The 11,302-nt window shown below is 42.1% G+C and overlaps 1 pseudogene; it reads left to right on the forward strand.

The window, feature by feature from the left end:
• Positions 1-947: 947 nt before the first annotated feature.
• On the forward strand, positions 948-1,042 carry LOC116560732 (annotated as a pseudogene).
• The last annotated feature ends 10,260 nt before the right edge of the window (positions 1,043-11,302 follow it).

Below are 11,302 nucleotides of genomic sequence, written 5' to 3' on the forward strand. Positions count from 1 at the left end.
CTCACTACAACCTCCACCTCCCTGGGTCAGGTGATCCTCTAGCCTCAACCTCCTAAGTGTAGCTGGGACTACAGGTACACACCATCATGCCTGGCTAATTTTTGTATTTTTAGTAGAGACAGTGTTTTACCATGTTGCCCAGTGTGGTCTCTAACTCTTCAGCTCAAGCATCCACCTGCATCAGCCTCCCAAAGTGCTAGGATTACAGGCGTGAGTCACCACACACGGCCTGTTGTCTTTTTTTCTCCCAAGATGGAGTCTCATTCTGTCACCCAGGCTGGAGTGTAGCGGCGCAATCTCAGCTCACTGCAACCTCCCCCTCAGCTCACTGCAACCTCTGCCACCTGAGTTCAAGCAATTCTCCTGCCTCAGCCTCCCAGGTAGCTGGGATTACAGTTGTGCGCCGCCATGCCTGGCTAATTTTTTTTTGTATTTTTAGTAGAGACTGGGTTTCACCATGTTGGCCAGGCTGGTCTCAAACTTCTGACCTCAGGATCTGCCCACCTCGGCCTCCCAAAGTGCTGGGATTACAGGCGTGAGCCACTGCTCCCAGTTGCCCAGTTTTCTTTTAACCCAGTTTCTTGTTTGTCTTTTAAGTGTGTGTGTGTGTGTGTGTGTGTGTGAGAGTAGGTGGTGATGTATATGAATTAAAGCAACTGAAAAGAGTAGGGGGATTGTTTTTTTTTGTTGTTTTTTTTTTGAGACGGAGTTTTGCTCTTGTTACCCAGGCTGGAGTGCAATGGCACGATCTTGGCTCACCGCAACCTCCGTCTCCTGGGTTCAGGCAATTCTCCTGCCTCAGCCTCCTGAGTAGCTGGGATTACAGGCACGTGCCACGATGCCCAGCTAATTTTTTGTATTTTTAGTAGAGACGGGGTTTCACCATGTTGACCAGGATGGTCTCGATCTCTTGACCTCGTGATCCACCCGCCTCGGCCTCCCAAAGTGCTGGGATTACAGGCTATACTAAAATTGGAACGATACAGAGAGGATTAGCATGGCCCCTGCGTAGGGGGATTGTTTAAAGCCCCTAAACACATTGGAATGAAGAGAATAAGGGATCAGGAAAGGAAACAAAGGAACTTTCCAAGCTCTATTGCTCCTGTGCCTTTTCTCTTTCTACAAGAGTCCTAAGACTGAGGGAGCAGCCAGGAAGCAACCGATGTCCTGTTGCTGAAACTCCTGTCTATATAGTTTTTAGTGAAAAAAAGACACTAAAAATATCATTAAAAAATGCATTGTTTGAGAATAGGTAGCTTCCCCCTTGAAAAAAAGATGAGGGGACACCCAGAATTGGATGACAAATTAATATGCAACGTGTCCATGCCAACTCTTCCAGCCAGCTTAATTCTCATCAGCCACTATAATTTATTAACAGTGAGGTGAGAAAAGACATGAATCAGCTTAATGTAATATAAGTAGGGCATTGCCATAGTAACAAGATGCAGTCTGTTTTCTACTATTTATGTATGGTTTATTTTATCCAGAGCCTCTGAGTTATTGCTTGAAACAAATGGAATGAGAAACATCTTGTTCTGCACATCCCCACCTGGCCCCTCAGCGTGTAATGTATATAGAACCACATTTTTTTTTTGATAAGAGAAAAAACAAAAGCACTTGAATTTTTAGAAAATTGTATTTATAGCAAAAAGCCTAACTACACAGTTTTCAATCCACTGTGGTTTTGCAGAACTCAAATGTTTTTTATTTTTGTTTTTTATTTTCACCTCTGAGACACACGATTCCTCATTGAAACCTCTGGGAAAAGACCCAAAACACATGCTGGAAGCAAACATGAGGCTAATACTGCTGCTCAAAGGAAACATTCATGTTCTCTACCCAGAATTCTTGACTGGCTAGAACCAACTCCCCACAAAGAAGGAGTGAGGAGACTAAGCCTGGTGACAATTTTTTATCTTACCCAATCTCAAATATTCAGAAGAAAAGCCCAGACCAGGCAAGAAACCAGGGCCTGAGATTGTGACACTCTGTCTCTTCATGGAGGGCACTACCAATACTTACAAAATCATACCCAGCAGTAAGCATCCTCACTCCTTGCCTGAAGCCCCCTGCATGGAAGAGCCACATGCCATAATTTTTCCAATTCTGCACTTCCCTCTGAGGATGTAGAATTTAGAGTTTTTAGTTCAAAGATGGGCATGGTCATCTCCAGGTCACAGAAAACATCAAGGTTTCAGTTGTGCAGGAAAGGAAATAGCAGAGTCCCTCAGCCACTCTCTTTCCTCTTTCTAGCTGCCAGTTCCTATAATCATTGCTCCCATGCTTTAAAAGGAAATGGAGGAAACATACAATGAAAGGGAAATTTAACTCTCAGTAGTACCTTCACTCTGTAAAAATTTGGTGTTTGTTTATTTGGATCTTGACATCACACTGATCAGATCCGCATGGTCCCATAGCCATCTAGCCCATGGCTTCAGGCTGGAGCTAAAGATGCCTGGAAATGATCAGCAGCCCTAACCTCCCATGAAAGAGGCCCCCAGACCTCAGATTCTAACATGCTCACCTTCAGCATCCCAAGAGCCCACACCTTTTCAGATCCTCCTCCACTGCACAAGTCTGAGAAGAAAGGAAATGGAGGGAGAGTATTCTGACCACTTCTGGGTAACATTTGTATTCAGGAAAGGCCCTTCCCCTACTCCATCTTCTACTGGAAAGAGGTACATACTATTCTAATTTATATTATCTATTAGTTTTGTTGTTCTTAAACGTCATATAAATGAAGTCATATCATATAATTTTTTTTGCATCTGGCTTCTTTTGCTCTGCATAGTATCTGTGAGTAACGTCTATGAATGATATTATGTGAGTGATTTATTCACTTTTAGGTTCATAGTACTGTGTGCATATTCCATGTTATATTCATCCATTCCCTATTGATGAACATTTGAGAGTTTCCAGTTTGGGGCTATTGTGAATAAAGTTCTATGAATATTCTTATACATCTCTTTTGATAAGCATGTGCAATTATTGTTGAATCATAAGGTAGGTTTAGTAGTTATTGTCCAAATTTCCAAGGTGATTGAACCAATTTACACTCCCAACACATGCTTGCCAACACTTGGTTACTCTTTCTAATTTTAGCCATTCTGGTGGGTGAGTAGTAATATCTCATTGTAGCTTTAATCTGCATTTTCCTGATAATCATGTTGAGAAGTTTTTCCAAGTGCGGGGCCCTGGACACCCTATGTGGCCTACACTTCCCCAGCAAGTATCCCCATTCCTGAGAGAGCAACACATTCAATAACAAATAAAAACCACAATGACACAGGGAGAAAGAGACCACAGAATAAAGACAAAGGCATTTTTTCCTATAAAGGAAAATAAAACAGGAGGTCTGCATTTTCGTTTTGCACAGGATCCCACTAATTGTGTTCCTGGACTCCACCCTCCAACAGCTGAACCCAAATCTGGGTAGGGTCTGGGATTCTGCATGTTTATCAAGATGCCAAAATGATTAGTATGCCCATTCTTCATACTCTCCAATCAGCATATAAATATGTTTAATTCTTAGGAGTTCAGAAAACAAAAAAAACCCAACAAATGAAACCTTCAATACCAGCTCTCTCCTATGCCCTTCATGGCACACTTGATAGAGTCATCTCTGTGTACTACCTTCCTTTCTCCTCTGTCCAATCCTCAGCCCACTGCAAACCAACTTTAGTTGATACCATTCCATAGAAACTTCTCTTGGCTACTGCGTGCTGTGGTTCACATCTGTAATTCCAGCACTTTGAGAGGCCAAAGCAGGTGGATCACTTGAGGCCAGGAGTTCGAGACCAGCCTGGACAACATGGTGAAACCTTGTCTCTACTAAAAATATAAAAATTAGCTGGATGTGGTGGCACATGCCTGTAATCCCAGCCACTCGGGAGGCTGAGGCATGACAGTTGCTTGAACCCAGGAGGCAGAGGTTGCAGTGAGCCGAGATTACACCACTAACTCCAGACTCAGCCACAGTCTGAGTGAGACTCAGTCTCAAAAAAAATAAGAAAGAAACTGCCCTTGCCAAGGTTGGCATGTACATTTTTAGCCTCAAAATCTCAGGTATATTTTTTAGTTCTTGTAATAGAAATCTTAATTTAAAGTATTTGCTTATTTATTCATATCTTCTTTCACAGCCCTCTTTCTCAATCAGGATCAATTCCTAGTGGCCCAGTGTATACCTGAGATCTCCTCTGGCCATAGGTGATTAGATCTGGGATGGTCACCTGAATTTATTCCAGGGAAATCACTTTCTCTCTCTTTTTCTTGCTCTCTTGTCTTCCCCTTTCTCTCTCTCTCTCTACCTTCCTCCTCCCCCATTTCCTCCTCACTTTTCTTCCCTCCATCTCTTTTTTCCTTCCTCTTTTCTTCCCTTCCTCTTTCCTACCCTTGCTCTGGAATTGGGATTCTACTTTAATCTGAGCAAGTCTTTTAGCCAGAGAAGCCATACCCCAGAACCATTGGTCCCATTTTCTGGTTCCTATGTAGCCTCATGAGCCAAGGAAGGATGTCTGCAGAAAGAAGAGAATACAGCAGATAGGCAGAGAAAAGCTTCGAGGGTGCTAAGAGCCTTAAGTTCTTGTTTGCAGTCCTTGCTTTTGGGTCCATGAGATATTCCTGTGCCTTTATAATCTATTCTTTCTTTTTCCTTAAGCTTACCCAAGTTAGTTTCTGTTACCTGCAACCAAGCAGTCCTAACTGATACCATCTTTATTTTTCTCAGCTTCTTAGAAGGGTTGGCTCCTAGTGGGTACCCCTTCCTTCTTGCCTACTTTCTTCTCTTTAGTTGGATGACTCAACCCTCCTGAGTTTCCTACAGCTGCAATCACACCTGCATAGACTTCTGTACTATATCCTGCCTCTCCCCTAAGTGTGCTGTTTCTCAAGTGCTGTTTCTGCTCCCTTTTCTTTCTCATTTTAACACCCCCACGGTCAGCCATTGTGTTTATCACCTCTCTGTTGATGAGCCCAGCCATCATCAGTCTCCTAAGTCCCAGGTCTCCCTGCCTACTACTTGCATGTTCCACACGTGCCTCAGACTCACTAAGTCCAAAACCAGAGTCATTATCATCTCCCTCCTCTCAAGCCTCCTCCTCCTCCTGTGTTCTCTATCACAGGGAATGGTACCACCCAACGATTCAACAAAACGTCTGGCCACCATCCCCAACCCTTCCCTCTCCTTGACATCCACCATCCACTAGCCAACAAAGTTCCCAGTCCTGTGCATTCGACCTCCTAAATATCTCCTGAAAACATCAGCTTCCCTCCATTGTCACTGCCTCTAGGCTAATGTTCCATTCTTTTGCCCCAGCTCATAATTGGTCATTTGCTTGTAGTGTTGCCCTCATTTTTCCCACCAAGCCCAACCCACTGTCTATATCCAGAATAATATCAAGAACAAAAATTGGACCCACTCTTTCCCTGTTTCTGATGTCCCCATTTACCTTGCATTAAAGCCTAGCCTCCTTCATATGCTTTGCAAGGCCCTGCATGAGCTGTCCCTGCCTGCTCTCTAGCCTCAGCTCTCTCTATTCTCAGCATCTGATCACAGTACACAGTTCCTCTAGGCCTGTGCACATGCTGTTCCCCTCATCCCTATCACTGTTGTTCTTCTGACCTCCCTCCACCCTGTTTAATGTGGTTAACTCTTACTCGTCATTCAGGTCTCAGCTTAAAGTCTCTTTCTGTGGAAGTCTTCCTTGGTCTTCACACCTTAACCCTGTCACCCAACCATGCTGCATTATAATCGCCTGTTGACTTACGTCATCCCCATTAAATCTGAAGATCAATGAAGGTAGGGCCATACTCTTCCCTTCCGGCACAGTGCCTGACACATCATAGGGATTAATATTTGTTGACTTAATAAATGATGCTGGGGCTCTTCAAGTTCTTTAACATGCATGAAAGGCAGGTTTAGAGATGGGAGAGGGTAAATGAGAATAAGGAATAAGCAAGGTACAGATATGGAGAAGATGACATTTTAGGCAAAAGTTTGATTTTGATTCAGTCAATGAGAGGAAGTGGTTGATGAATTTTATTCCCCAAATATACGTTCACTTGAGATGGTCAGTTGCTTTATCTCTTTGCTCTACATCATCTCTGTACTTTGTTTTATGCTAATCATCTCTCTCAAATTCCATTCCTGGCTGGGCGGGGTAGCTCATGCCTGTAATCCCAACACTTTTGGAGGCCAATCAGGGAGGATCAGTGGAGCCCAGGAGTTCAAGACCAGCCTGGGAAACATAGGGAGATTCCTTCTCTTCAAAAAAGTAAAAAAATTTTACTTTAGTAGCTAAGTATTCCCAGCTACTCAGGAAGCTAAGGTGGGAGGATGGCTTGAGCCTGGGAGTCCAAGGCTACAGTGAGTCTTGATTGCACCACTGCACTCCAGGCTGGGAAACAGAGCAAGACTCTGTCTCAAAAAATAAAATTCCTTGTTTCAATCACATTTTACCTGCTTTCTGAAGCAGCGACTCATCCAGACTCCTCATTTCTGCCTAACATTCTATAATATTCTGAGCTGATACTATATAGTCTGTTACTTGATTACATTCTATTTCACTGCATGCTGTCATTTACTGTGGGTCACATGATACTTCTGTAAACCAGCATATAGGGGAGAGTGACTATTAACAAATAAATTAGGCTGGGCATGGTGGCTCACTCCCATAATCCCAGAACTTTGGGAGGCCAAGGCAGGTGGACACCTGAGGTGAGGAGTTTGAGACTAGGCCAACATGGTGAAACCTGTCTCTACTAAAAATACAAAAATTAGCCAGGCATGGTGGCAGGTGCCTGTAATCCCAACTGCTCTGGAGTTTGAGGCAGGAGAATCGATTGAAACCAGGAGAAGGTTGCAGTGAGCCAAGATCGAGCTACTGCACTCCAGCCTGGATGACATAGCAAGACTCTGTCTCAAAAAATAAATAAAATAGAGAACCTGTAAGTAAACATTGTAAAGTATGTCCAAATAAATATTTTCATTCCAAACAGTCGTCATTCAAAATACTTTTGTAACTCTTCTTTGGAAATGGACTTTGGATCTCATTCATGAACTATATGAGAAATAGATTTGTTGTTTATTGTGACCCTGAGTTTTTCAGCCCCAAACAGTATTTACTCAGCTACCTTATTTTTTTCAGACTTGATTCCAAATGCTTTTTTTTGAGACGGAGTTTTGCTTTTGTTGCCTAGGCTGGAGTGCAATGGCACAATCTCGTCTCGCCACTACCTCTGCCTCCGGGGTTCAAGTGATTCTCCTGCCTCAGCCTCCCAAGTAGCTGGGATTATAGGCATACACCACCAAGATCGGCTAATTTTTTGTATTTTTAGTAGAGACAGGGTTTTGCCATGTTGGCCAGGCTGGTCTTGAACTCCCACAGCAACGTTCAGTCAGAAATTAAGAGCCATCATAAGTAACCCAGAACGAAGGCTTTATATATAGATTAGATTTTACACAATTATGGAATCTGGTAAAAATGCTCATTGCCTCTGCATCTAGTATGGCACTGAGGTCTCTTTGTACCAGTAAGGTCAACAGTCAGCAAGAAAATCTGACATGAAGTTGGGGAGTATGAGGACAAATTGGACCCCATGTGGGTTTCTCACAGCCTCCATCCTTGACAATGTGCATGACCTACAGAAACAGCTTTGCCACAGAACTGCCCCTGTGTCTGGACTCTGGCCATGGAGTCAGGGAAGCTGAAACAGGTAATGCAGTAGTATCTTCTTTAAGCCTTACTGCTGCCCCAGGCCCACAGGGAGAACCCCTGGACCAACAATAATGCATGCAGTCTGCAGTGACAGCTAGCACCCTTCACTAACCTTCAGAACATTATGCTGCTGGTTCGATTCCACATTCCATGTCCTGCCTGCAAATTCTCTCATAATCAACCCTAACCTGGCACCATATAGGGAAGGGCCTTCTGGGACAAGTAGCTCAACTTGGTAAGCTGATCCCCAAGGGATGAAGGCTTGCCAACATTGAAAGTAGTCAAAAGCAAATGCCACAGCATTTGAAGAAACTTTCAGTATAAGAGTTCCTAAAAATGTTGGACACAAGGACAGACTCTTTGGAGTAAGTAGCAAATGCTTCCAAGAAGATCAGGTTGACTTCTTTAAAAAAGAAAAATGTTCACTTGGACATACAATATTCTGGTTTCTTCATGAAGGGAATGACATGAGTCATATACTTGTTAGGATTCCTTATATTTTATCATTTTTCTCCTCTGATTCTCAAGTTTACAGACCTTTTTATTGTGGTTACTGTTAATGGTTATGTTTTAGCTCAACTGAGTTTTATGGCTCATTCATGAGCTGTTCAAAAATCATACAGAGCAGGGGTCCCCAACTCCCAGGTCATGGACCAGTGCCATTAGGAACCGGACTGCATAACAGGAGGGGAGTGGCCAGCGAGCATTACTGCCTGAGCTCTCCCTCCTATCAGATCAGCAGCGGCATTAGATTCTCATAGGAGGACAAACCATAGTGTGAAGTGTGTATGTGAGGGATCTAGGTTGTGCATTCCTTATGAGAATCTAATGCCTAATGATCTGAAGTGGAACAGTTTTATCCTGAAACTATCCCACCTCTGCCGGTCTGTGGAAAAACTGTCTTCCATGATACCAGTATCTGGTACCAAAAAGGTTGGACACTGCTGATACAGAGGAATAGGTAGGTCCTGGGAAAGTATCCTAGAGCTAGGTAATTCCTTCTCCCTTCCCAAGGTGGATATTCTTGACATTTTTTCTTATCCTGGGATATATTTCCTAGCTGTATATTTTAGAGTCCATTTTTTTCTCTGAGGTCAGTGATATTGTGGCCTTTCATCATAACTAAGCAAGTTTTTTCTTACTTTTTCTTTTTTTTTTTTTTTTTTAGAAAGAGTCTCACTCTGTTGCCCAGGTTGGAGTGTAATGGCATGATCAAAGCTCCCTGCAACCTCTACCTCCCAGGCTCAAGTGATCCTCCCACCTCAGCCTCCCAAGTAGCTGGTACTACAGGTGTGCACCACCATGCCCAGCTAATTTTTGTATTTTTAATAGAAACAGGGTTTCCTCATGTTGGCTAGACTGGTCTTAAACTCCTGACCTCAAGTAATCTGCCCACCTTGGTCTCTCAAAGTGCTGGGATTACAGGTGTGAGCCAGCAAGAGCCACTACACCCAGCCAGGTCTTCTCTTGTTATATGGCATGTCATATTGCTTGTTTTAGCTGTTTCTAAAGGCTTTCTCCTTTAGCCTTGATGTCTTATAGCAGTCTGTTCAGGCTACCATAACATAATATCATAGCTTGTTTGGCCTATGAAAAACACAAATTTATTTCTCTCTCTTCTAGAGGCTTGAAAGTCTGAGATCAAGACGACCAGCAGATTCAGTGTCTAGTTAAGGCCCACTTCCTGGTTCATAGACAGCACCTTCTCACGGTGTTTTCACATGCTGCGAGGGGCAAGGGAACTGTTTGGTGCTTCTTTTATAAGGCCACTAATCCCATTTATAAGGCTTACACTCTTGTGATCTAATCACCCCGCAAAGGCCCCACCTCCAAATACCATCACATTGAGGGTTAGGATTTCAACATGTAAATTTGGGGGGGACACAAACCTTCAGTATATAGCACTTGACAATTTAATATTAATGATTCTGTTCTTGTCATTCTAGGCAAATCTAGAGGCTGGCAAAAATTTTCTGTGAGTGTAAAATACCTAAATTACAAATGATATGGTTAATGAATTACATTTCAGTTAGTTTGCTCTCAATTTCTTTTCTTTGTTTCTTGAACAATGCTCAGAGGCCTTCGATCCCTAATATGATTCGTATACCTGCCACCTTGACCATTGTTGCCTAAATTATTTGTGTGAAAATACACATAACATAAAATTTACTATCCTAATTAAGAAATTTAAGTGTGTGGTTCAGTAGGGTTAAGTGCATTCACTTTGGTGTACAGCCAATCTCCAGAACTCTTCATCTTGTAAAACTGAAACTCTGTACTAAACAACAATCCCCCATTTCTCCCTCCCTCAGCCCCAGGTAACCACTATTCTACTTTCTGTCTCTATGAATTTGACTACTGTAGGTACCTCATATAAGTGGAATACTACAGTATTTATTATTTCATGGCTATTTCACTTAGCATAATGTCCTCAAGATTCATTCATGTTGTAGCACATGTCAAAATTTTCTTCCTTTTTAAGACAAGATAACTTTCCATTGTATGTACCTATCACATTTTGTTTATCCATTTATCCACTGATGGACACTTGGTTTGCTTCCGTCTTTTGGTTATTATGAGTAATGCTGCTATGGATGTGGGTATGCAACTATCTCTTTGAGACCTTGCTTTTAATTGTAATTCTTCTGGGTGTATACCCAGAAGTGCAATTGCAAGATCGTATTTTTAATTTTTTGAGGATCCACATACTGTTTTTCACAACAGCTGCACAATTTTACATTCCCACCAACAATGCTGAGTCTTCTGACCTTACACCAGTATTGTCTCCATTGTACCACCTGCCAGTGAGCTTAACATTTGGATATAGGCTATTTTGGACTATTCCCTGTCTGTTTCCTGTATGTTCACCTTAACTTCCCGGCTAGATATAACTCTCCTTGGGTACAAATTCTGTCTTCTCCTGCTCCTATACTTCCCAAATGTCTTAAAACATATTGAACACAACCATGAATTCAATGCATACTTGTTGGATGAGTGATTAAATGAATGAACAAGCACAATTATACAATCTAGACCTTTCTTTCCTGTCTCTCTCTCTCTCTCTTAATCCAATTATCTCACCTTTTTCTTCTACCAACTCCCATTGCTAGCCAAGTCAAGTCATAGACTCTACTTTCTAGTTCAGAATCTTAGTCTTAGCAGGAAATTAACTATTATTTAGTTCTTTATGGTACATGATGAAGGGAAAAACACTGGGTTTGAATCTCAGCAAGTCATTGAACTGCCAAGATAATAAATAATGTAAAACACATGCCATTATTGAAAATCACATACAATGAAACACTGTGCATGCAGCTAATATAGTGTCTGGTACTTCGTGTTCAATAAATGTTAACCTACTTCTTACACTTTTTATTCAGGTTTTGAATAGGCGCACTAGAATGTAAACTCCTTTAAATGCAGTAATTTAGCTTTACATATCTTTCTATCTTCTTTAGTGCTTTCGTTTAGTACGTGGTCAAAGACATTTATTATGTAAACAGACAAATCAGACATCCGATCTATCCTCCAGTTCTACCAGAGTTGTTTTTCAGTGGTTCCTTCACACAGTTTATCAGTTTGGATCA

This window comes from Sapajus apella, unplaced genomic scaffold, assembly GCF_009761245.1.
Source record: "Sapajus apella isolate SASKATOON/1434 unplaced genomic scaffold, GSC_monkey_1.0 scaffold26, whole genome shotgun sequence".
Taxonomy (NCBI): domain Eukaryota; kingdom Metazoa; phylum Chordata; class Mammalia; order Primates; family Cebidae; genus Sapajus; species Sapajus apella.